Below are 27836 nucleotides of genomic sequence, written 5' to 3' on the forward strand. Positions count from 1 at the left end.
GTGGGACATAGGCTAGAGCACGCACCGGAAAGCCCGTCCAGCTATCCACTACTCTGTTTTGGTAAACACTTGAACACCTGTGGCCTCTCTAAACGGGTTACAGAATTTTCCCCAGTTCACCATTCATGCCGTCAGGCTGTGGACTTTGGCGGCTAGCCGGGGAGGTAGTCGAGCTCTGTCTCGCATACTGCATCTCCGCAAAATCTTATAATTACGAAATCGCGTAATTCTCGCTGTATTACCTAGCCGATGCATTGCCACATAGATTTCCTACACCGTAATTTAGAGCATTACTCCAACAAACAACAACTACTTATCTACAAAGCGATTGCACCGCTGTCAGTCGTTTTTATTGACCTAAAGTGCTCGCAAAGTGATTACAGTCACGTTAAATGGACTCATGTAAGGTGCAAGACCGTTGCCACCTAACAAAGGATATCATTAATAAAATTCGCTATGACATTGCTATACTCAGTGAAAGTGAAGAAGAATTACATGATGTGTTGAACAGAATGAACAGTCTAATGAACATAAATACGGGGTTGAGAGTAAATCGAAGAAACATGAACGTGATGAAAAGTAGTAGAAATGAAAACAGCGAGAAACTTGACATTAGAATTGGTGATCGCGAAGTAGATGAAGTTAAGGAATTCTGCTACCTAGGTAGCAAAATAACCCATAATGGACCGAGCAAGGAGGACATAAAGCAGGCTGGCGCTGGCAAAAAAGGGAATTCATGGCTAAGAGAAGTTTGCTAGTATCAAACATAGGTCTCAATTTGAGAAATAAATTTCTGAGAATGTACATTTCGAGCATAGCACCATACAGTAATGAGGCACGGGCTGTGGGGAAACCGGAAAAGAAGAGAATGGAAGTCTTTGAGATGTGGTGCTATAGAAGAATGTTGAACATTAGGTGAACTGATAAGGTAAGGAATGTGGAAGTTCTGCACAGAATCGGAGAATAAGGAATATATGGAAAACACTGAAAAGGTGAAGGAAAAGGATGATAGGAGATTTGTTAAGACATCAGGGAATAACTACCGTGGTACTACAGGGAGCTGGCCGGCCTGTGTGGCCACACGGTTCTAGGCGCTTCAGTCTGGAACCGCGCGACCGCTACGGTCGCAGATTCGAATCCTGCCTCGGGCATGGATGTGTGTGATGTCCTTAGTTTAGTTAGGTTTAAGTAGTTCTAAGTTCTAGGGGACTGATGACCTCAGATGTTAAGTCCCATAGTGCTCAGAGCCATCTGAACCATTTGAACAGGGAGCTGTAGAGGATAAAAAGTGTTGAGGAAGATACAACTGGAATTCGTCAAACAAATAATTAAAAGGTTGTCACAGGAGGGGAATTAGTGGCAGGGCACATGAAACAAGTCAGAAGACAGATGACAAAAAAAGTGCCATAGACTAGCGCCTTACTGTTGTTTATTTCATGAGAAACACTACAAAAACATAAATAATTATAGTTTTTAATAAAGTAAATAAATTTCTGATATGAGACTGCGACCTTCATGAATAATTAATGAACAGAACCGCCTAGACCGCTAAATAAAATGTCTTTATTCATTACGATGTTTCAGCATGTGTCATCATCAGATAACTGCAATTAAGATGAGATGAACTTATATCTCTGAATAATTTTTGAATTATTAGTTGATACCACGATTATATATAGATTATAATATTGCCACTGAACCTTGTTTGGAGGCTAAGAATTTTTTGGTGACTGAATTTCTTAAGTAGCTTTTTAATTTTTTGGAATTTGATGTTCTATAACAAACGCCGGTCACTCTTTATGTTCCTTTCATCTTAACTGCAGGTATCTGATGATGGCAGATATTGAAACGTTGTAACAAATAATTTTATTTAACGATCTAGAGAGTTTTATTCATAAAATAATATCTTTATTCGTACATGGGTATTAAAACTATGAAAGAGCTAAATGTTGAAGCCTCCTGGAAAGTTAAAACAGTTCACCGTTTTTCAGAACATTTTTATTGATATTAAGAATTTTATAAACTTAATTCAATATTTTCAAGTTAATGCAGTGCAATACGTTTGTGTACAGTATTGGCATAAAATGTTTTTTGAAAAAAAAAGAGCCTGTCACATGTTCTGTGAAATGATTAATCTAAGAGTAAGAAATAAAAAAAGATTAGAGAAACATTTGACACCTCTTGAATGATATGCGAAATCATGTACAACAAATGAGGTGTCAATCAATAACTTAAAGTTATGCGTTTAACACAGAGTTTTACAGATTACTAGAGGATATTTGTCTGTAGGATTACGGGAGGATTATGAAGACTGAAGTCTGCTGTTATGTGGCATCATTCAGAGCTGTCTAAAATCTTTCTATAATCTGTTTTATTTCTTAATTTTAGGAAAATGATTTCACAATACCATTTGACTGATTTTTCTAAATTTTTCATTCAACGTTTTTAGACAGTTTAATACCATAGCAATGTAAATTTTTATGCACAAAATTGTTAGGCCTCGAAGAGATGAACTCTTTGACACTTCATTTACATAGGTAGCAGAAAGTTTTTGTGAAATATTTCAATATTCCCTTAAATCACTAAATTTTTCTTAATTACTCTTATTATTTTTTTTTTTTTTGCACACTGGACGTCATCCTGCTCAGTATGATCATTTGTACATCTCCCAATCGTCGTTTGGCAATGAAAATTCGGATAAAAATTTTGCTGTCGAATAACTAATTCAGTTTTTCTTAATTAACTGATTAATTTCAAGCATTCAGATTTTCATTGCAAAACTGGGCATCACTCTGGCCAATGTGATACCCCATTTGTCCATTTCCCACTCTTCGTTTGTCTATGAAAATTCGAACAAAAATCCACTGCGTTATTTTAGGGAGTCTTGTTCTCGCTCCGCTCAAACATACCAAAAGGAATTCAACTAAGTACATAGGGATGAAAACCATCTATGAAAATGTGCGGAAGGCGAACAAACGTCTGCTTTTTATTGGTGGAATGCTTGTAAGGTGTAACAAATGAACTAAAAAGACTGCTTACAATATGCTTGTCCGTCCTCGAGTATTGCTACACGGTATGAGATCCATAACAGATACTATTCACGGAGGATATCGGAAAAGATCAAACACTGGTAGATCGTTTTTTATTATCACAAAATAGGGGAGAGCGACTTGGGATGCCAGTCATTAAAACAAAGGCGTTTTTCTTTGCGGTGAGATATCCTCACGAAATTACAAACGCTAACAGTCTCCTCCGAATGTTAGAATATTTCACTCAATCCTGCATACTTAGGTAGAAACGAATAAAATCCAGGGGCTATTCTAGAAGTCGGTCAAGGGGGAGGGGGGGGGGGGCAGGGCTAATGGCGGGGGGAGGGAGATTGGGGGAATGGAATATCACGTAGAGAAAGCAGAGTTGGGGTCCTCCACGGACAAATTGGTAAAATTTGTTGTTGCCTAAAGTAGTTTTTGGTATTGAACGTGGCTGCTTGGTTCAGCGGCCGTTTATAAATTAAAATTGAAACAAATGAGCCCTCGGTCACAATTTTTTAGTCTTATTAACCAGGTTTCAACACTTCTAAGAGTGCCTTCATCAGCAGTTAGACATTTAAAGTTGTCTACAACATAATTACAAATTTGTGGGAGGAACAATTTTTTTTAATATAAAAAAGTGTAAGTATTGACTAACGATGCAAGACAGAGACAGTACTTACAAGTCATGTATAAAATAAATAACAGGCCACAAGGGCTTTAGTCACAAAGTATTTAAAAGGAACGTGTGAAGGCGAGTCTCTAAGGGCTGCTCGTACCTGACAGCCACAGTCCGTTGCAGCTGTGATTTGCAGCAAGCAGGTGAACGCTGATTGATAGTGAAAAATAAGATGTATCTTAACTTTGTATCTTCCCTTGTAGAATCAACTTATATTTTTCGACTGAGCCGATATATCTACCTAGATGTAGTAGCTTCTAATTATTCACTTCAACATAGTCGGCGCTAACTCCAGGACCTACAGACTGCTAAGTAGACTCTTATGTTTTATTTGCATCACTCAACATAGTAAATACTTGACGTTAAGCACGTAACTAAGAAAGTCTTAGAAAATGTTTGAATTTGTGTTTAAATTTTGTTTTAAGCCGCTAAATTATCAAACGTTGGATGAGTAAGTCTCGGTAATTAGGGCTCCGTTTTGACCAAAAGCTAGTTTTTCATGGATCTCAATATCTACGAAGTCATATTTCCTGAACTATGTGTCATGCAATGATATAACTTTGGAAGTACACCAAGTGGTGTATGCGGATACTGCCTGCAAAATTTGTTGCGAATAGCTTTAGTAGTATAAAAGTTATCAATTAAAAAACATCATTCCTGATGAAGTTTTACTGTGTGAACAGCGAAAACGCATTCAGAATGAATTTTCACTCCTTAGCGGAGTGTGTGTTGATGTGAATCTTCCTGGTAGATTAAAACTGTGTGACACGCAGGGACTCAAACCCGGGAACAGTGAATTTCGTAGACAAATGTTTAACCAACCTTTTTTTCCCTCCTGTTTTTCTGATTTTCGATCTGTTTCATTGTCATTTTATCATCCGTGGTTCATTCAGGATGTCACATGAAATCTTTCACATTCTCTCGATGAGAACTTCATTCACTGTTTTTATTAAGTGGAGTGGCCAATCCCCTGACCCAACACTCTGAGCTACCGTGCCGGCCATACCAGCTGAGCTACCCAAGCACAACTCACGACCCATCTTCCACAGCTTCATCTCTACCAGTACCTCATTTCCTGCCTTCCAAACTACATAGAAGTTCTCTTGAGTAACGTGCAGGACTAGCACTCATGGAAGAAAGCTACTGCGGAGAGATGGCTTAGCGACGGGCTGCGGGACTATTCCAGGATGAATTTTCACTCGGTACCGGAGTGTGCACTGATATGAAACGTCCTGTTACATTAAATGTGTGTGCCTGTCCGAGAATCGAACATGGGACCTTTTCCTTTCGTAACAGTGGGCGTCAGCTGAGGAATGAAAACTCATTGTGGAAACAATCCCCCAGGCTGTTGCCAAGCCGTCTCCACAACATCCTTTGTTCCAGGAATGCTAGTCCTACAAGTTAACGCAGGGGAGGAGATGTACTGGCGGACATAAAGCTCTGAGGACGGGTCGTGGAATCGTGGAAACGAAAGAATAGATGGGCTTTCATCGTTTAGTGTGTGTGTTTGCGGAAGGAGGGGGGAGGGAGGTTATTAGCGAGAAGAAGTTTCGTAGAGGTTTGAAATTATTTGTCAAGTTTACTGAAAGTCGCTAAGTGCCCTCATTCTCAAGTACTGGATGAATGTAGTTAGGGCATTCACGCGCCAAACTGTCGCAAAAACATGCACACTGTTTCTACCTTTAGTACTTGTCTTACTGTGCTATACCTTTAACATAAAATTATACCTTATTTTAAAAAAAATTCTTAAACTCTTTCAATAACATCATGAATTACTGAAAATAAAATTTTTGCAGTTGTTTCAAAGAAAATGCCTTTTTTGCATGCTGCACATCAAAATTTGTATTTTTATTTGTGCACCCAGACGTGTTTCGCCTTTTTTACAGGGCATCTTCAGTGGGTGTCCTGAAATATTGCATGATTTGTCCATTTTTACACATAGGTTATAGTTTGACATCTAGGTTATAGATTTGATTTTATTGGCCCCGGAAGTCGTTAGGCAACCAGGAACTGGGACCAGCTGTTGTGTTTCGAGTTAGTTGTTTGGTAATGAAGGTTACATTCACGATAGAATAAGACAAATAAGAGCTCGCATGGAAGGATTTAGATTCAGTTTTCCCACTTGCTGTTCGAGATTGAAATGGCAGATAAATGACCTAAAAGTGGTTCTGTGAACCATATGCCAAACACTTAAGCGTTAATTGCAGAGGAAAGTGAAATGATCATTCGGCATTATTGGCTGGGAGACTCCGTCGGATTATTCGGCCGCCTGGCCCGAGTCTATTGAACCTCACATCGGCCCCTTGAGCGTCGATGGAGATGAGGTTAAACGCTTAGGACAACACAAAGATCCTGTTCCCGAGCGAAGTAAATCTTCGACCTTCCGGAAACTGAACCTGTGACCCCACTATCTAGAAGCAGCGACGTTCACCATTTTTTTCCATTGTCTGCGTCATTATTCTCGTCATTTGGTGTGGGCGGATGTCATATGACATCTTGTCAAGTCGATGGTCGAATATTTCATCTACATCTACATATACATGGATACTCTGCAGATCACATTTAAGTGCATGGCTGAGGGCTCATCGATCCACCTTGACAATTCTCTATTATTCCAATCTCGTATACCGCGCGGAAAGAACACCTATATCTTTCCGTACGAGCTCTAATTTCCCTTATTTTATCGTGGCGATCGTTCCTCCCTATGTAGGTCGGGGTCAACAAAATATTTTAGCGCCGTGGTCCCGTGGTTAGCGTGAGCAGCTGCGGAACGAGAGATCCTTGGTTCAATTCCTCCCTCAAGTGAAAAGTTTACTTTCTTTATTTTCACAAAGTTATGATCCGTCAGTTCGTTCATTGACGTCTCTGTTCACTGTAATAAGTTTAGTGACTGTGTTTTGCGACCGCACCGCAAAACCGTGCGATTAGTAGACGAGAGGACGTGCCTCTCCAATGGGAACCGAAAACATTTGATCGCAAGGTCATAGGTGAACCGATTCCTCCACAGGAAAACACGTCTGATATATTCTATACGACACTGGTGACGGCATGTGCGTCACATGACAGGAATATGTTGTCGAGCCACCAAACTTGTACACTTGGCGAATGGGTAAAAAGATTCTTCTACCTTGCCCGAATTAGGTTTTCTTGTGGATGTGATAATCACTCCCAAAAAAGTGATGAAAACATAAGAGTTTGTCACATAAACTGCAACAAATGAATGGAACAGTTTCACAGTCGCACGGTTTTCCCTGTGCTCTGTCAAAACATATGTTTTTAACTTTTTTGCGCTGTAGTCGACTGACGTCGTGTGTTTCGATGTATGTTTAGGTGTAGCGACCCCATACTACGGCGCAGTTACCTCGCATCGGACGGACGGACGGACGGACGGACGGACGGACTGATAATAATTGTCTGAAAATAAAAAATTAAACTTTTCACTCTAGGGAAAACTTGAACCAATAATCTCTCATCCCGCAGCTGCTCACGCTAACCACGGGACCACGGCGCTCATAAGCTCATATTATCCTTGATGTTGCCTATCTTGCTCATAAACTACTCAGTTTGTATATTTTGCTTATTTTTTTCATAGTTCCACACAACTTCCTCCTGTTTTCTCGATTGGTCTGTGTTCAGTTTTGCAAGGTCTGTCCACTGTGTCAACTTATAACTAAATCTGAGGGGGGGTGCGATGGAGAGGTTCCCTTGTTAGTAGGTCTGTTACATTTTCTAAGTGTCCTGCCAATAAAACGCAGTCTTTGGTTAGCCTTACCCACAACATTTTCTATGTGTTTCTTCCAATTTAAGTTGTTCGAAATTGTAATATTTAGGTATTTAGTTGAATTTACGTCTTTTAGATTAGACTCATTTATCGTGTAACCGAAGTTTAACGAGTTGCTTTTAGCACTCATGTGGATGACCTCACACTTTTCGTTATTTAGGGTCAACTGCCACTTTTCCCACCATTCAGATATCTTTTCTAAATCGTTCCGCAGTTTGATTTGATCTTCTGATGACTTTATTAGTCGATAAACGACAGCGTCATCTGCAAACAACCGAAGACGCCTGCTCAGATTGTCTCCCAAATCGTTTGTATAGATAAGGAACAGCAAAGGGCCTATAACACTACCTTGGGGAACGCAAGAAATCACTTCTGTTTACTCGATGACTTTCCGTCAATTACTATGAACTGTGACCTCTCTGCCGGCCGGAGTGGCCGAGCGGTTAAAGGCGCTACAGTCTGGAACCGCACGACCGCTACGGTCGCAGGTTCGAATCCTGCCTCGGGCATGGATGTGTGTGATGTCCTTAGGTTAGTTAGGTTTAAGTAGTTCTAAGTTCTAGGGGACTTATGACCACAGCAGTTGAGTCCCGTAGTGCTCAGAGCCATTTGAACCATTTTTTTTGTGACCTCTCTGACAGGAAAATCACAAATCCAGTCACGTAACTAGACGATATTCCATAAGCACGCAATTCCACTACGAGCCGCTTGTGTGGTACAGTGTCAAAAGCCTTCCGGAAATCCAGGAATACGGAATCGATCTGAAATCCCTTGTCAATAGTACTCAACACTTCATGTGAATAAAGAGCTAGTTGTGTTTCACAGGAACGATAGTTTCTAAACCCATGTTGACTGTGTGTCAATAGACCGTTTTCTTCGAGGTAATTCAGAATGTTCGAACACAATATATGTTCCATAATCCTTCTGCATATCGACGTTAACGATATGGGCCTGTAATTTAGTGGATTACTCCTAATACCTTTCTTGAATATTGGTGTGATCTGTGCCACTGCCCAGTCTTTGGGTACGGATATTTCGTCGAGCGAACGGTTGTATATGATTGTTAAGTATGGAGCTAATGCATCAGCATACTCGGAAAGGAATCTAATTGGTATACAGTATGGACCAGAAGACTTGCTTTTATTAAGTGATTTAAGTTGCTTCACTACTCCGAAGATATTTACTTCTACGTTACTCATGTTGGCAGTTGTTCTAGACTCGAATTCTAGAATAATTACTTCGTCTTCTTTTGTGACTCAGTTTATTTTTTATTACAAAGGGCAGCCAGTGCAATATCATATTTTATTACGGAAACAACTATGTCAGGTACTGTGCTGTGTGGAGGAATAAAAGACGTTACTCCTTGCATAAGAAAAGCGAACATTATCATTGCATTATCTCTGATTTTTATTATCTCTGTTGTTGATTGTACTGTTAATGACTCCGATTTTGTTCTTGCTCTGATAAACGAATGACAACTCGATAGTAAAAATTGTATTCAAGGAAGAAAAATAATTAGGTGAGAATCAAATGTAAATATTACTCTTTCTAGTCACTCTAATTGCTATAGAAAGTTTCAGTAGACTCCACTGGCGTGGAGCTGGAGAGACGCTGGGGAAATTGGCCAACGAACTTGCAAATAAGCACGGCGACTTTCAAAGGATTCAAGAGCACGCGACCAGAAATCTGCCACAGATCTTTACCAACGTATTACCACACGACAGAACACACATAACGCGATTTCAATACACCATTTGAAAACCAAGAATACTTGCTAATCTTGTCTATAAAACAATAAAATACAATAAAATAATAATGTATCATGCCTCTGACTGAACATGCTGAGCTAAAATATATCGACAAGCAGACAAAAGAAGTTGACAATGTTAAATTCTCGAGATTACAGCCTGATGATAAATTGAACCGGGAGGAGCAAGCCACAGGACTAATGCAGCGCCTAAACAAACCCGTATTTGCTATTCGAATGTTGTCAGGCATAGGTGATAAAAAAATTAAAAAAAGCTAGCATACTATCCTAACTCTAATTCTGTAATATCACATGGGATTATTTTCTGGGGTAACTCATGAGGCCAAGCTAAAGTTTTCCGAGGCCAAAAACGTGCAATACGAATTATTTGTGGTGTGAACTCAAGGACGTCCTGCAGATGACTGTTTAAGGAACTGGGGCTACTAACTACTGCTTCACAATACATTTATTCCTTAATGAAACCTGGCATTAAAATATATCTTTTTTCCCAAACGAACAGCTCACTTAATCGAGTCAATACTAAATATAGAATAACTTTCACAAAGACTTAAAATCATTTACTTTGGTTCAGAAAGGTGTCCACTATTCAGTAGTACACATTTCAATAAATTAACTAATAATAAAGTGCAGTTTGAGAAGAGTCTAAAGGATTTGTTGGTGGCCAACTCCTTCTACTTCACTGCTGAATGTATTAGCAGAACCGATTCATGCGTGTATGTTATTAATAATATCACATAATGTGAATATTACGTATCATCTGACTTCTGTACAAATTTTATCCACTAATGCAATCATTGTAAATACGTGCTGTAAAATGTTTTTTATTTTTTAAATTTTTTTTTTTATTTGATGATGCGTGGCTGCAATAGCACAAGAACTATCACATGCACCTAAGCGAATTCAACATTTAATATTTGCTGACAAGTTTTATATCCTTTTAAATGTAAATATGCTTAAGATTTTCTTTTCGATCGATTCCACATACACAAGGGCAATTTCATTTGCTAGTTTGCTTTCGAAAAAAATGTGACGATGTCCCTTACTGTTATTCCATCGCGTTCACAATAAGGATTATTTCGAACGTGAATTCAGGGAAGCTGGCTAGGGAACGATCCACGATCAATCCTCATGTGAATTATAAAGTCCTAAATTTTTTATTCGCATTCAAAGTATGAAACCTGGCCTTCGAAGGAGTATATGGCTGCATTTGATCATAATACTCGTAGTACTGGAAGGTACTTTAGCATACCTGCTCTTATTTTTTAAATATTTATTGTGTATTCTTGTTTTCTGACATGTTCCACATCCCAGAGGATCTCCTCACTATGGATCAACTGGAACGAAAAGTACATCTAACCTATGGAACGAAGAACCAGACCAAATTGTAAATTTACTTTTTTATTCGCTTGACGACTAGTTTCGGGCCGCGACCCATTATAAGATCATCATAACGAAGTCGAAAATGGCATTTCCGAAGATGTCAAAGTGTTCAGTGAACATTTTCGACTTTGTTATGATCATTTGAAAATGGATCGCGGCCCGAAACTAGTCATCGAATGAATAACAAAGTAAAAAAATTGCAACTTGGCCTAGTTTTTCATGCCATTGATTAACAAAAGTTGCTGATCCAAGCTACTCCAGCATGCTTGAAGTTCGTATACATGTAATCTAATCTAATCTACCATGCCAGTAGCACTAGACCACGAGGTGCCGGCTGGAGTAGTCATCTACATGTAGAAACACTGTGTGATTCACAAAAAGAGAAGTATTTCAGTTTTAGTCATGAGAAGTGCGCCTTTCCATTTCCGTACTGAAGATCCTTGTCTAATAATGATATATGGACCGGGACTCGAACCCAGAAGGTCGTCTTTCGCAGGTAATGCTCTTATCTACAGAGCTATCCACACACGACTCACGACCAGCCTTCGTGGCCTTATTCCACCAGTACCTCTCCCCTGACTTGCAATGTTTACAGAACGTTCCCTGTCTATCTTGCGCTAATCCTACAGATGGTAGTTTCTACATATTCTCGTTCCACTCATGCAATGAGCGCAGGAGGTACGACTGTTTAATTGCCCCTCAGTGTGCTGTAATTAGTTTCATCTTGTCTTCGTGAACACCGCTGGGCGTAGGACTGTAGTATATTCCTAGAGCCTTCTGTTAATACTGACTTTTCAAATTAGCAATTATTTTTTCACGGGCTTTTGGGTTGGTGCATAAGTTTGTAGCGTTTTTTTCGTGAGTTTAATAAACACCGCAGATACACATAAGAGACTTTAATAATCAATAACATATTCTTCTTCACTATTTACAACAGTCCGCCAACATTGTCGTAACTTTTCCATTCCGCAACTGTACAGATCACGTGGTTTTGAGGCGAAGCACTCGCCGTGCCATGTTCGGAGCCCATTTTCATCCGGAAAGGAGTTCCTTGAAGGTTGTTCGATAGAGAGCGGAAAAGGTGAAAATTTTAGGGTTCAAATGGCTCTGAGCACTATGGGACTTAACATCCATGGTCATCAGTCCCCTAGAACTTAGAACTACTTAAACCTAACTAACCTAAGGACATTACACAACACCCAGTCATCACGAGGTAGAGAAAAAAATTTGAGGGCGCAAGATCATGTGAATAAGGTAGGTATGGAATGACTTACAACCCAACTTCTCTATAGTTTTTTTTTTCGGTCTAGCAGAATGCGGGCGGGCGTTATAGTGGAATAGCATCACTTCTCGCAGTCTTTCCGGTCGTTGTTACTGGATTGCATCTGAAAGACGTCTCAGTTGGTAACAGTAAATGTCAGTAGTGATGGTTACACCTTGGGGAAGCAATTCGAAGTACAGCAGATCGCCGCTGTTCCACCACATGCATAACATTTTCTTTAGTGGATAGGCGGAAGTCTTTGTACGGGGAATTGCTGCTTGTTTGGGCGCAACCATTTCTTTCTTTTCCTTACGCAAACATAAAGACACCATTTCTCGTCACCAGTAACGATACAGGATAAGAATGGCCGACGTCGTTCACGATCCAAGCAGAGATGCACATATGGGCACCCGCTGATTTTGGTGATTTTGGCTTAGAGCATGCGGTACTCGTACACCAAGTTTTTGAACCTTCCTCACTGCGCACACAAATGCGCACACATTGCGCACGATGATGGAATGATCACAGTTCATCACATACGCCAGTTCTCGAGCACACTGATGTGGATTAATGCGTTTAAACGATCTTCATCATACCGTGAACGCGGAGAGTCACTAACGCCAAGAAGAACTTCCATAAAATGAGAAAACCATTTTCTTGCCAGGCTCTGTCCAATGACATTATCCCCATAATGGCGCAAATGTTTTTGTCTGCCTCCGCTGCTGTCACCCCTTCACTGAGCTCAAAGAGAAGAACACGTCGGAGATGTTCCAATTTTATCACTTGGGATTCCATTTTCTAGCGTACACAGCTCGACGCACTATCTCCAAATGAGAAAATGATATGAAAACTCAAACAGCAACAGTGAACTACAAGTAAAAATGACAATCGGTAAATAAATCCACAGCAGCCGGAATACCAACTTGCAAAATAAAAAGGGTACGAACTTATGCATTAACCTAAACACGACTCGCCATTAAAATTGCTACATCAAGAAAAAATGCAGATGATAAACGGGTATTCATTGAACAAATATATTATACTAGAACTGACATGTGATTACATTTTCATGCAGTTTGGGTGTATAGATCCTGAGAAATCTGCACCCAGAACAACCACCTCTGACCGTAATAACGGCCTTGATACGCCTGGGCATTGAGTCAAACAGAGCTTGGACGGCGTGTACAGGTACAGCTGCCCATGCAGCTTCAACACGATACCACAGTTCATCAAGAGTAGTGACTGGCGTATTGTGACGAGCCAGCTGCTCGGCCACCATTGACCAGACGTTTTCAGTTGGTGAGAGATCTGGAGAATGTGCTGGCCAGGGCAGCAGTCGAACATTTTCTGTATCCAGAAAGGCCTGTACAGGACCTGCAACATGCGGTCGTGCATTATCCTACTGAAATGTAGGGTTTCGCGGGGATCGAATGAAGGGTAGAGCCATGGGGCGTAACACGTCTGAAATGTAACGTCCACTGTTCAAAGTGCCGTCAATGTGAACAAGAGGTGACCGAGACGTGTAACCAACGGCACCCCATACCATCACGCCGGGTGCCAGTATGGCGATGACGAATACACGCTTCCCATGTGTGTTCACCGCGATGTCGCCAAACACGGATGCGACCATCATGATGCTGTAAACAGAATCTGGATTCATCCGAAAAAATGACGTTTTGCCATTCGTGCACCCAGGTTCGTCGTTGAGTACACCATTCCAGGCGTCTTGTCTGTGATGCAGCGTCAAGGGTAACCGTATCCATGGTCTCCGAGCTGATAGTCCACGCTGCTCCAAACGTCGTCGAACTGTTCGTGCAGATGGTGGTTGTCTTGCAAACGTCCCCCCCTGTTGACTCAGTGATCGAGACGTGGCTGCACGATCCGTTAAAGCCATGCGGATAAGATGCCTGTCATCTCGATTGCTAGTGATACGAGGCCGTTGGGATCCAGCACGGCGTTCCGTATTACCCTCCTGAACCCACCGATTCCATATTCTGCTAACAGTCATTGGATCTCGACCAACGCGAGCAGCAATGTCGCGATACGATAAACCGCAATCACGATAGGCTACAATCCGACCTTGATCAAAGTCGGAAACTTGATGGTACGCATTTCTCCTCCTCACACGAGGCATCACAGCAACGTTTCACCAGGCAACGCCGGTCAACTGCTGTTTGTGTATGAGAAATCGATTGGAAACTTTCCTCATGCCAGCACGTTGTAGGTGTCACCACCGGCGCCAACCTTGTGTAAATGCTCTGAAAAGCTGATCAGTTGCATATCACAGCATCTTCTTCCTGTCGGTTAAATTTCGCGTCTGTAGAACGTCATCTTCGTGGTGTAGCAATTTTAATGCCCAGTAGTGTAGTTACCGTCTTTCTTCAAGGATCTGCCAGTTCAGGTTTTCCAGCATTTCCGTGACCCATCCATCTCCCCTGATCTTAGAGATGGCAGTTTATGTGTTTTTTTTTTTTTTTTTTTTTTTTTTTTTTTTGTCATCAGTCTACTGACTGGTTTGATGCGGCCCGCCACGAATTCCTTTCCTGTGCTAACCTCTTCATGTCAGAGTAGCACTTGCAACCTACGTCCTCAATTATTTGCTTGACGTATTCCAGTCTCTGTCTTCCTCTACAGTTTTTGCCCTCTACAGCTCCCTCTAGTACCATGAAAGTCATTCCCTCATGTCTTAGCAGATGTCCTATCATCCTGTCCCTTCTCCTTATCAGTGTTTTCCACATATTCCTTTCCTCTCCGATTCTGCGTAGAACCTCCTCATTCCTTACCTTATCAGTCCACCTAATTTTCAACATTCGTCTATAGCACCACATCTCAAATGCTTCGATTCTCTTCTGTTCCGGTTTTCCCACAGTCCATGTTTCACTACCATACAATGCTGTACTCCAGACGTACATCCTCAGAAATTTCTTCCTCAAATTAAGGCCATTATTTGATATTAGTAGACTTCTCTTGGCCAGAAATGCCTTTTTTGCCATAGCGAGTCTGCTTTTGATGTCCTCCTTGCTCCGTCCGTCTTTGGTTGTTTTACTGCCTAGGTAGGAGAATTCCTTGACTTCATTGACTTCGTGCCCATCAATCCTGATGTTAAGTCTCTCGCTGTTCTCATTTCTACTACTTCTCATTACCTTCGTCTTTCTCCAATTTACTCTCAAACCATACTGTGTACTCATTAGACTGTTCATTCCGTTCAGCAGATCATTTAATTCTTCTTCACTTTCACTCAGGATAGCAATGCCATCAGCGAATCGTATCATTTATATACTTTCACCGTGTGGCCGGCCGCGGTGGTCTAGCGGTTCTAGGCGCTCAGTCCGGAACCGCGCGACTGCTACGGTCGCAGGTTCGAATCCTGCCTCGGGCATGGATGTGTGTGATGTCCTTAGGTTAGTTAGGTTTAAGTAGTTCTAAGTTACAGGGGACTGATGACCACAGATGTTAAGTCCCATAGTGCTCAGAGCCATTTGAACCATTTTTTTTTCACCTTGTATTTTAATTCCACTCCTGAACCTTTCTTTTATTTCCATCATTGCTTCCTCGATCTACAGATTGAAGAGTTTGGGCGAAAGGCTACAGCCTTGTCTTACAACCTTCTTAATACGACCACTTCGTTCTTGATCGTCCACTCTTATTGTTCCCTCTTGGTTGTTGTACATATTGTATATGACCCGTCTCTCCCTATAGCTTACCCCTACTTTTTTCAGAATCTCGAACAGCTTGCACCATTTTATATTGTCGAACGCTTTTTCCAGGTCGACAAATCCTATGAAAGTGTCTTGATTTTTCTTTAGCCTTGCTTCCATTATTAGCCGTAACGTCAGAATTGCCTCTCTCGTCCCTTTACTTTTCCTAAAGCCAAACTGATCGTCACCTAGCGCATTCTCAATTTTCTTTTCCATTCTTCTGTATATTATTCTTGTAAGCAGCTTCGATGCATGAGCTGTTAAGCTGATTGTGCGATAATTCTCGCACTTGTCAGCTCTTGCCGTCTTCGGAATTGTGTGGATGATGCTTTTCCGAAAGTCAGATGGTATACTATACAAGAAAACAACATTGACGCCGGAAGCAATCACTTGCATTGGAATTCATCAATTATAAAGCGAAGGCTATCAAAGACTGTCATTTTTTCTTCCTTCAGAATTTTATAGATATGCGTCTTTTTTAGAAGAGTTTATGATCTATGCTGCTCCAATTTCCTTTATGATTGTCACTGATATAACACTACTGTCTCCAGCTTGTTATTCGCATTGCGTTACCACTCGAAACTGGCTTTGCTGAAGAACGAAACCGAGCATTATGATTAAAAATCACTCACAAGTGAAGCTTTTTGGTCTTCATTGCCAGAATACAAGCGTAGGACAAAACCGCGAGGGCAACACCGCGAGAAATGCATGCTTCAACATAAATGCAGATTGCACTGTTGTATTTCATCGCGAATGGTATCTGCGCGATCTCTTCAATACGCTACAAGTGTCAGCCGCGATCATAACAATGTTCTGTGTAGTTATGAGCGCATTATGCCGGAACTAAGTGAATTCGAATACGGGCAAATTGTTGGTGCTCGCATGGTGGTTAAGAGGATTGTGACGAAAGGTAAGAGAACAACAGCTGCAAAAGATACTGCAGAACTGTGTGTCGCAATCGCGCACTCTGTCAGCACCAAAACAACATGAAGGGAGCCCCAGAAGCAGGGGATTGCAGGCCGATCTGGAATTTCAAAATCAGTCAACAGTGATACAAATGTGCTTACAGAAAAACGTGGTGCCACAGAATAAAGACTATGGCGCAAAGGAAGTAAATCGTATGAGCCTTGTTTCCACTGTTTCCAACTTCTGTCCGAGTTTAAGTACCAAGAGTGAAACATGGCTAAGGTTCGGTGATGATTTGGGTAGCCACAACGTGGTATTCCAGTGGGTCAATCGCACTCTAACAAGGTCGGATTACTTCTAAGCATTATGTGGCCGTTTCGGCTGATCAGGTCCATCCCATGGTACAATGTTTGCTCTCCAATAGTGGTGCTGTGTTCCAAGACATCAGAGCCACTGTTTACGCAGATCGCATAGTTCAGAACTGCTTTTATGAGCAAGAGGTTGAATTTTTGCGTCCGCCCTGCCGACCAAAGACTCCAGATCTCAATATTATTCAGCCTTAGAGAAGGGCGCTTGGTCGTTATCCACATCCATTATCGTTACCTGAACAACCCCTATTTTGCAGGAGGAATGATAGACCGAGCGAGGTGGCGCAGTGGTTAGCACACTGGACTCACATTCGGGAGGACAACGGTTCAATCCCGCGTCCCGCCATCCTGATTTAGGTTTTCCGTGATTTCCCTAAATCGCTCCAGACAAATGCCGGGATGGTTCCCTTGAAAGGGCACGGCCGACTTCCTTTCCCATCCTTCCCTAATCCGATGAGACCGGTGACCTCACTGTTTGGTCTCTTCCTCCAAAACAACCCAACGCAGCCCAGGAGGAATGATATGAGATACCTTTGAAAACCATACAGGACCCTTCCCATAAAAACGATGCAGGATCCTTACTTATCTGTTCTGAAACTACTGGAAGCTGTTCTGAATGCCAACGGGTTTTCTACACCGTTTTAGAGAGCTGATAATGTGTAGTGTTTTTGGTGATTCCATATTTTTATCCAACCTCTACAAGAGGTCTGATGTCACAAGAAATGTGCTCATTCGCTATCCAGAGATGTTAAACAGTATAGTAAAATCGCTCAAAAGAGGAAAGGCCGCTGGACCTGATGGGATACCAGTTCGAATTTACACAGAGTACGCGAAGGAACTTGACCCCCTTCTCGCTGCGGTGTACCGTAGGTCTCTAGAAGAGCGTAGCGTTCCAAAAGATTGGAAAACGCACAGGTCATCCCCGTTTTCTGGAGACTAGAAATCTACTCTGTAGGAATCAGCATGGGTTTCGAAAAAGACGATCGTGTGAAACCCACCTCGCGCTATTCGTCCACGAGACAGAGGGCCATAGACACAGGTGCCCAGGTAGATGCCGCTTTTCTTGACTTCCGCAAGGCGTTTGATACCGTTCCCCATATTCGTTTAATGAACAAAGTAAGAGCATATGGACTATCAGGCCAATTGTGTGATTGGATTGAAGAGTTCCTAGATAACAGAACGCAGCATGTCATTCTCAATGGAGAGAAGTCTTCCGAAGTAAGAGTGATTTCAGGTGTGCCGCAGGGGAGTGTCGTAGGACCGTTGCTATTCACAATATATATAAATGACCTTGTGGATAACATCGGAAATTCACTGAGGCTTTTTGCGGATGATGCTGTAGTATATCGAGAGGTTGTAACAATGGAAAATTGTACTGAAATGCAAGAGGATCTGCAACGAATTGACGCATGGTGCAGGGAATGGCAATTGAATCTCAATGTAGACAAGTGTAATGTGGTGTTAATACATAGAAATAAAGAGCCTTTATCATTTAGCTACAATATAGCAGGTCAGCAACTGAAAGCAGTTAATTCCATAAATTATCTGGGAGTAGGCATTAGGAATGATTTAAAATAGAATAACCGTATAAAATTAATCGTCGGTAAAGTAGATGCCAGACTGAGATTCATTGGAAGAATCTTAAGGAAATGCAGTCCGAAACCAAAGGAAGTAGGTTACAGTACACTTGTTCACCCACTGCTTGAATATTGCTCACCGGCGTGGGATCCGTACCAGATAGGGTTGATAGAAGAGATAGAAGAGATAGAGAAGATTCAACTGAAAGCAGCGCGCCTCGTTACAGGATCATTTAGTAATCGCGAAAGCGTTACTGAGATGATAGATAAACTCCAGTGGAAGACTCTGCAAGAGAGACGCTCAGTAGCTCGGTACGGGCTTTTGTTGAAGTTTCGAGAACATACCTTCACCGAAGAGTCAAGCAGTATATTGCTCTCTGCTACGTATATCTCGCGAAGAGACCATGAGGATAAAATCAGAGAGATTAGAGCCCACACAGAGGCATACCGACAATCTTTCTTTCCACGAACAATACGAGACTGGAATAGAAGGGAGAACCGATAGAGGTACTCAAAGTACCCTCCGCCACACATCGTCAGGTGGCTTGCGGAGCTTGCGCGCGCGTGTATGTGTGTGTGTGTAGTGTGTGTGTGTGTGTGTGTACGCGCAACGTTAATCTAATGTTGTATAATGATTCCTTCATGGTTCGCACTTCGCAGCACAAGTATGAATTTACAGGGTGTTTCAGGAGGAATACTAAATATTTTAGGAGATGACGGTGTAAACTAATTCCAGTAAAATATTCGATATTCCTGTGCCCAATTTTTGTTGGTATACAATTAAAGAGGTACGGCAGTTAGAATGTAACTCAAATACTCACACAAGCCGTTAAGACAAATAATTAAGTTCAAAGTTGACTATCATAAATTCCACTTCTGACTTCAATGCAATTTCGAATACTCTTGAAAATAACACGTGCAGATCTTCTGAAGTCGTATGGGTGTTCTTCTGTGATGGCAGCACTATTCACAATACAAACGATCAATTCGTCTCATATTTTTTACATTTCCTTTGCAGTCTCTGCCTTTCAACCGTTCCCAGGGGCAAAACTTCAAAGCGGTAATGCCCGGGGACGTTGGTGGTCGATAAACGTGACCATTTCCGGGGAATGTCACATTTAGATTACTCTGAGGTGACATAATTCATCGGATACCTCCTAATATCGTGTCAGTCTTCCATCTGCCGGACGTAATGCAGTAATTCGAAGTGGAGCGGACTCAAAACGCGTGAAGTCCTCTGCAGAAATACTGAGACAAGCTGCCTCTATAGCTGTCCATAACGTGTTGTCGGTGCAGGATTTTGTGCACAAACTGATCTCTCGATTATATCCCATAAATGTTCAATGGGTGGCCAATCATTAGTTCGAACTGTCCAGAATGATCTGCAAACCAGGGGCTAACATTCGCGGCTCGATTACTTGGCACTTTGTCGTCCATAAAAATTCCATCGTTGTTTGGGAACATGAATTCTGTGGATGGCTGCAAATGGTCTCGAAGTAATCGAAAATCACCATTTCCGATCCATGATCGGTACAGTTGGACGAAAGGACCCAGTCCATTCCATGTTAACACATCCCACACCATTACGGAGCTACTACTAGCTTGCAGAATGCCTTGTTGACAGCTTGGGTTCACGGCTTCGTGGGATCTAGCACCACACTCAAACCCTACCATCGGCTCTTACCAACTGAAAGTGTTATTTATCTGACCAGGACACTGTTTTCGAGTCGTCTAGCGTCCAACCAATATGGCCATGCGCCCAAGAGAGGCGCTGCAGGCGATGTCGTCCTGCTAGCGCGTTCGCGTGTTGCCATAGCCACTTAACTCCAAATGTCGCCGGACTGACCTAACAGCTGTGTCCGTCGTAACTCCATCATTAATTTACATGATTATTTCACGCAGGGTTGCTTGTCTATTATCACTGACAACTCTACGCAAAAGCCGCTGCTCTCGGTCGTTAAGTGAAGGCCGTCGACCACTGCATTGTCCGTGCTGTGACAAAATGCCTGAAATCTGGTATTCTCGGCACAAACTTGACACTGTGGATCTCGAAATACTGAATTTCTTAACGATTTTCGAAACGGAATGATCCTTGCCTGTAACTCCAACTACCAATCCGCGTTCAAAGTCTGTTAAATCTTCCCATGTGGCAGTAATCTCGTTGGAAACTTTTTGACACGAATCACCAGAGTACAAATGCCAGCTCCGCTAATGCACTGCCCTTTTATACCTTGCGCTCGCGATGCTAACGACATCTGCATATACGTTTACCGCTATCCCATGACCTCCAACACCTTAGTGTAAACCCACGACACAAAAAATGTGTGTGAAATCTTATGGGACTTAACTGCTAAGGTCATCAGTCCCTAGGGTTACACACTACTTAACCTAAATTATCCTTAAGACAAACACACACACCCGTGCCCGAGGGAGGACTCGAACCTCCGCCAGGATCAGCCGCACAGTCCATGACTGCAGCCCCTTAGACCGCTCGGCTAATCCCGCGCGGCAAACTCACAACAACTGGAGAAAAAGCATCTCAAATGAAAACTTGTATCTGTAACTAACTGTACTACGGAAAGCAGTAAAAACAGGTCACATGTTATCTGGATTATTTTATTCGAATTAGTCTATACAACCACATCCTAAAATATTTATCATTCCACCTGAAACACCGTTACTGTAGCAAATAATGTTGTTCGTTCTTGTCAACACGTTACCAATATCACCGCAGGTACTGAGAAGGGCTTACTTGAATGAATACGGTACGTTGGGGAAATGTAGACGATTTTGCTTCAGACTGCATCTTTAAATTTAATTGGGATACTTTAAGGACGCAAAAATCATTCAGACAGAATATGGTGAAATCAGATGTTCAGTCTGGACGTTGTAAAAACAAGGGAAAGAAGTATTCATAATATTTTACTTATTTATTGCGACTTTTGGCCTGAATGCCATACAGCCATCCGTCAGTGTTTTGGAGTTTTACAGAGTAAGGCTACATTTCTCAAAAGAAACTCATAATTAGTTTTAAAAATAAGATATTATCGATGAAGGAGTGTTGCTATGGTAGTTAGTAATAGCCGATGAGAGCTAATTAATTGTTCTATGAAACCCATTTGCTAGTTTGCTTTCGAATAAAATGTGATGATGTCCCTTTCTGTTATTCCACTGTGTTCGCGGTAAGGATTATTTCGCACGTGTATTCAGTGAAGCTGGCAGGGAATGGTCCACGATCAGTCCTCATGCGAATGATGAAGTCCTAATTTTTTTATTCGCATTCAGAGTATGAAACCTGGCCTCCTTCGGAAGAGTATATGGCTGTATTTTACCATAATATTTTCCTTTAATGCGTATTGAGAATTGATATTATTCTTCTCATTGGTGTTTTATTCTTCTATATAGCGTAGTCTTCAGGTCTGATGACGGTAATGAGATGTTATTGAAAGTGCCGTTTTGAGTGGCGTTTTCGCTAAGTCACCGTCCAGATAAATTTATTCATTTTCCTTGGTAGCTTTCATGATGTCCGTTACTAGTGGATTAATTTTCTTGAGAATGGCAAGTCTCTGCATATCTTGGGGTATCTTTCTGCAACAGCTGTGGCCTCTGCTGGGAAAGTATAAGTTTCAATGGGAAGCGAAATCAATTCCTTGTAATCTCTGGTTGGACATAGGAGCGAGCAACCCACCCTGCCATTATTTGGGTTTTGGAGCCGTTAGTATAAATCTGGAAATATTTCGGGAAATTATCAGATGCACAGTTTTTTACTAATTTTTCTGCTCAGGCAATTGGTTTTGTAGGAAAGTGGAAGACATCAGGTAATGTAGTTATTTCGTCATGCTGGTCTGTCCTTCGCAGACCAGGTAAAGTGCTCTTTAAATTTGTGAAGCTTGTTTGCAATTCTGTTTTTAGGGAAATATTTATTCTCTGTCTATTTATATCTTTTTAAAAAAATCTATCGACTTTTTGTGTCACTGGGTAGTCAATTGCAGAAAGTCTTTTTAGCAGGATATATCAGTCATTAGTTCCCATTGTAAGGCATTGGACATTTCTGCGATTTCCGTTAACAGTGCATTCATTAGCTCCGATAGCCAAGTCCTGATACAGCTGAACTGGATTTTTTCTAATTTCAAAATCTGTTTCCTGTTGCCCATTCAGAAACAAAGTAGAACAGGGTATTTGTGGTTTTTCTGCAGACACGGAACACTCAGAAGAAGAGCTACGTGCATAATGCAAACCGAAAGGACTACAATATTCAGGAAGATTTTCTATTCCATGGCGTGGTGGTGCATCAAGCAGAGAAGGAGAAAACAGTCTTGGTTGTGACGTTGGTCAATAAACAAATAAATAAATAAACAGTAATTTCAACATCGCAAGCAAGACTGCGTTCTTCTCCTCAACATTATTTAGGTCAGTGATGATGCTACTTTGGCTGGAAGTAAGGAAGTTGTAGAATCAAAGTTAATCTTAATGATGTCATTAGTCTGTGAAGCCACCACTTAAAAAAACATATGTAAAAGAGAGATAAAATTTACGGCTCATTGTGAGAAAGGCTATTTGCTGATCATCAGCAACAGGAAATACAACTGCAAGGCAATGCGTCAAAGGTGTAATTCTGGCGATTGGCGACGATCACTATTCGGCAGGCGTGAGCGGTGATCTATACATGCGAGAGATGCGCTTTTAGCGCCGAGTATTGTGTGGTTTCGGTTACAAGTTGGGGTTGCTTGTTAGCTTAGCTCAGTGTTAATCGGTTACTATTAATTTCACGCAGCAGCCCATCACCCATTAAAATCTCTCCCAGTCGATAGCAGTAATTATTTGTTTAATATCAACGGACGCGCTTCCCCGTTATGATATCCAATTCCACAGCGAAACGATACCGGAATTATGAGCTTTTTCAGTAAAAGTTCGCAGCGCCTAAAGCTTTCCTGACAACATAAATGTTGATGAAGGCTGCCTAGCTGCTGGTATGACAGATATTAAATTAATAAGCGACCTGTCCGCGCAATTTGTCACGCCAATAACGGCATCACGGGCAGCAGTTATCGTAAAAGCCCTTTTAATTGCGTAAACTCTCGAGATACTGGATTAAAGTATTAATCACCATGACAATATCGCTCACTGGTTCACAGTCAGTCCGTTCCTGCACGTGCAACAGTAGATTATCGGAATAACAATAAGGTTGAAGTAAAGAGGGGACGGGATGATAGGTCATTTGTTAAGACATTAAGGAATCACATCCGTGGTAATTGAGGGAGCTGTAGAGGGTGACAATTGTAGGAAGGCAGAGGCTGCAATATATCCAGCAAATAATTGAGGCCGCTCAGTGAAAATGCTACTCCGAGATGGAGGGTTTAGTCCAGGATCCGAGGATCGTTGAGAGCCGCATCAAACCAGACAGAAAACTGAGGATAAAAAAGAAAACCCATGAACAGCAAGAGGGAATTAGACACAATGAAACTGAAAGCGATCTATAAGCAAAATATGGAAGCTACACATGTAAGTGTCGATTTGCCAATCTAAGTTTCCTTCAACATTTTTTTTGCTTATCATTTGACATGAGTTTGCAGATCGTTCGGTGTGCAAACAATGAAAATCAAATTGCTCTATGATTCAGATTCTTCATTAAATGGCACCCCCCACCCCCCCATAAATTGTCAAGGCTGTTCTCAGATCGGTGAGAGGCAAGTGTAATCACTATACTGTAAGAATCCATCCGTTATTGTTGCACTGCTTTGGGCATAGATTCCTATTTTAAGTAACTGTTGTCATTGGTGAAATTTATAGTTTTATTCAGTGTTCAAGGTTTTGGCTCTGATACACGAAAGCTTTTGGTACATAATGGTAGATCTTTTTCATTTCTTCTCTAAAATGGCATGAAATACAGGCAGTTGCACTTATCTTACGTTTTGTATGCTCCCTTGCTGTTCTTAGTACTGTTTTACGTCTCACTAATACGTATCATGTTTTATTTTCTCGATTATCTGTTATACTTAGATTTAACTATGAATGTGTCATTTAGAATATCTAGTTAGTTTTCTTATAGTCTTTACAAACACCGTGTTACCTTATTAAATACGTCCTTGAAAAGTATTTCGACTCGAGTGAATGCTATTTGTCTTGTGTTTCATTTTATGTTGGTCTAATACGTAGCTATTTCATTTACATGTACCACGTTTCATTGCCTTAAACATGGACTTCGGTGCCTTTGATTCCTAACATGGGCTTTGCCCAGTTCCAAGTGAGGCATTGTCAAAGTTCGTCAGGTAAACTCACAACCAAACCTCGAAAGCGCAATTTTATTGTATTAAAACACTGTTCCACACCACTGCTGCTGTTGCAGTTAACAGTCATGTAAAAATTTAACAACAAAGTTAAAAGCATTGTGCAAAAAGAACGTTGTATCCAATAAAACACTGTGGTGTGCGAAACTATGTTTAATCTGATAATGCTTTTAAGTTTTAACAGTTTAGTTGTTCTGGCTACAAGTTTTATTTTTATTGCTAGTTAGTTATTTAACCCGTTGGTAAGATTCACCAGATGGAAATAACAAGGATTTTTTCCTTATAGCTTTTTATTTATGAATGTCTATTACTCTCAAAAATATTTTTGACAGCTTTTATAAGAGGACGAAAGGGAGGCGGTAATTGAGAAAGGAGTTAAGACAGGGTTGCACTAATCCACTATGTTATTCAGTCCAGACATTGAATAGGATAAGCTACGAACGAAACGAAGGAGAAATTTCGAAAGACTATTAATATTCACGGAGAAGAAATAAAACGACAAAAGGCTTGGATGATCATTTGAATACAATGGGTAGCGTCTCGAAAATAGAATGGATAGCGTCTTGAAAACAGAATGGGTAGCGTCTTAATCTAATTAAATCAGGCTATGCTGAGGGACTTAGATTAGGAAATGAGACGGAAAAAGTCATAGATGAGTTTTGCTCTTTGGGAAACAAAATAATTGACGGTAGCGAAGTACAAACGATATGAAATACACATTAGACACGCAATTAGCAAACAAGTGTTTTTTTTGAAAAACACATTTGTTAATATGGAATATAAATTCATGTGTTAGGAAGTATTTTCCAGAAGGAAGGAAGGAAAGAAGATAGAATTTAACGTCCCTCGACATTGTGGTCATTAAAGGTGGAGCACATGTTCGTATTGCGTCAAGGACGGGGAAGGAAATCGGCTGTGGCCTTTCAAAGGTACCATCCCGGCATTCGCCTGGAGAAATTTAGGGAAATCACGGAAAACCTATATCTGGATGGTCGGACGCGGGTTTGAACCGTCGTCCTCCCGAATGCGAGTCCAGTGTACTAACTACTGCGCCACCTCGCTCTGTAGTATTTTCCGGAAGGACTTGTCTGGCGTGTGGACTTGTGGAAGCGTGGACGACCACCAGTTTAGACAAGAAAAGAATGGAAGGTTTTGCTAATGCGGGGCCATTGAAAATTTTGAGATTATATGGGCAGATCGGATTATTAATGAGGGGATACCGAATCGAATTGAGGAGAAATTTGTGTCACAACTTGAGTAAAAGAAGAGCTTGATTGATACGACACATACTGAGGCATTACGGGTCAATTTGGTAATAGATGGAAGTGAGGGGGGTAAAAATTATGGGAGGGAAAGTAATGCTTGACTCCAGTAAGCAGGCTCAAATGTTTGAACGTTGCAGTAGTTATGTTGATATGAAGAAGCTAGCGCAGGATAGAGTAACGTGGAGAGTTGCAGCATACCAGTCTTTGGACTGATGATTACATGTCTGTGTTTTTAGAACAGCAATTACTAGTTTAGCAACTAGCTACATTTCTGTGTTATGTTTCTTGTGCGTTTCGAGTTATTTATGCTATGCCACATTCAGGTTGTTATGCTGGACATTTCATCACTGATTTATTGGTTAGTTTTTGCTTGATTTGTTAATAGTGTTCCTGAGGATAGCGGCAAGTTTATTTGCCATTAGATTAGTGTGTTCACGTACTCTGAATTGTATATATTTTGGTTTTGAGTGATCTGCTTTAATATTTGTCATAGTTTGTGCATTTTTCCCCTGGAAGAATCTTGGATCAAGTTTTATGCTTCCTTTACGTCAGACTGCAGATGTAGCTGTAAACCATTATTCATGATATACTTAGTATGTGTAAAACGCGTTAGTGGGAAGTTATGGGTCTCATTTTGCAAATATTGTGTTACAGAGAATTTTTGTTCTAGTGTGGTTTTGTTTTTATATGATGGGCGAGTGTGGAATTTGTTTCTGAATGAGATCGCAAGGTGCACTGGCTTACAAGACGCGTAAACATTTATTATGATAAGCGATAGGTGTCATGTAGGAATACTTAATTGATACTCGAGAACAAAAAGGTGCCGTTTACATATTTTTCGGTAGTGCTGGCGGTACTTATATGCAAATAGCAGCTACCACACCGACTTGCTGAAAGTGTTGGGAGATGTTAAGAATAGTGCACTTCAGTGGCACCGGTATCTCGGGCGCTACATGTAGGTTTAAGATGCAGAACACACACGATCCGCACAGCAGATTGGATCCAATGGTGAATTTTAAACAGTAGCAATGATGACGTGGCACAGATACCGACTGTTGAACCGGAGAGGTGCCGTATGCAGTGACATCTGGTGGTACTGGCCCCAAGGCAAATATAATTATACATTTCTCTGGGAAACTGTCAGAGCGCATTCTAATAGTGGGCAACCCGATTTGCATTTGTCAACAGAGCTTTACATTTCACGCCATGCGAATTTTCATACACTACTGGCCATTAAAATTGCTACACCAAGAAGAAATGCAGACGATAAACGGGTATTCATTGGACAAATATATTATACTAGAACTGACATGTGATTACATTTTCATGCAGTTTGGGTGTAAAGATCCTGAGAAATCTGCACCCAGAACAACCACCTCTGAGCGTAATAACGGCCTTGATACGCCTGGGCATTGAGTCAAACAGAGCTTGGATGGCGTGTACAGGTACAGCTGCCCATGGAACTTCAACACTACCACAGTTCATCAAGGGTAGTGACTGGCGTATTGTGACGAGCCAGTTGCTCGGCCACCATTGACCAGACGTTTTCAGTTGGCGAGAGATCTGGAGAATGTGCTGGTCAGGGCAGCAGTCGAACATTTTCAGTATCCAGAAAGTCCCGTACAGGACCTGCCGAAATGTAGGTTTTCGCAGGGATCGAATGAAAGGTAGAGCCACGGTTCGTAACACATCTGAAATGTAACGTCCTCTGTTCAAAGTGCCGTCAATGCGAACAAGAGGTGACCGAGACGTGTAACCAACGGCACCCCATACCATCACGCCGGGTGCCAGTATGGCGATGACGAATACACGCTTCCCATGTGCGTTCACCGCGATG

General features: G+C 41.4%; 1 protein-coding gene across 1 annotated transcript in view; it reads right to left on the reverse strand.

The window, feature by feature from the left end:
• Positions 1 to 27836, reverse strand: part of LOC124620008 (neural-cadherin-like) — a 306270-nt gene that overhangs the window by 203872 nt on the left and 74562 nt on the right. The window lies entirely within an intron of this gene.

The sequence above is a fragment of the Schistocerca americana genome, chromosome 6 (assembly GCF_021461395.2).
Source record: "Schistocerca americana isolate TAMUIC-IGC-003095 chromosome 6, iqSchAmer2.1, whole genome shotgun sequence".
Taxonomy (NCBI): Eukaryota; Metazoa; Arthropoda; class Insecta; order Orthoptera; family Acrididae; genus Schistocerca; species Schistocerca americana.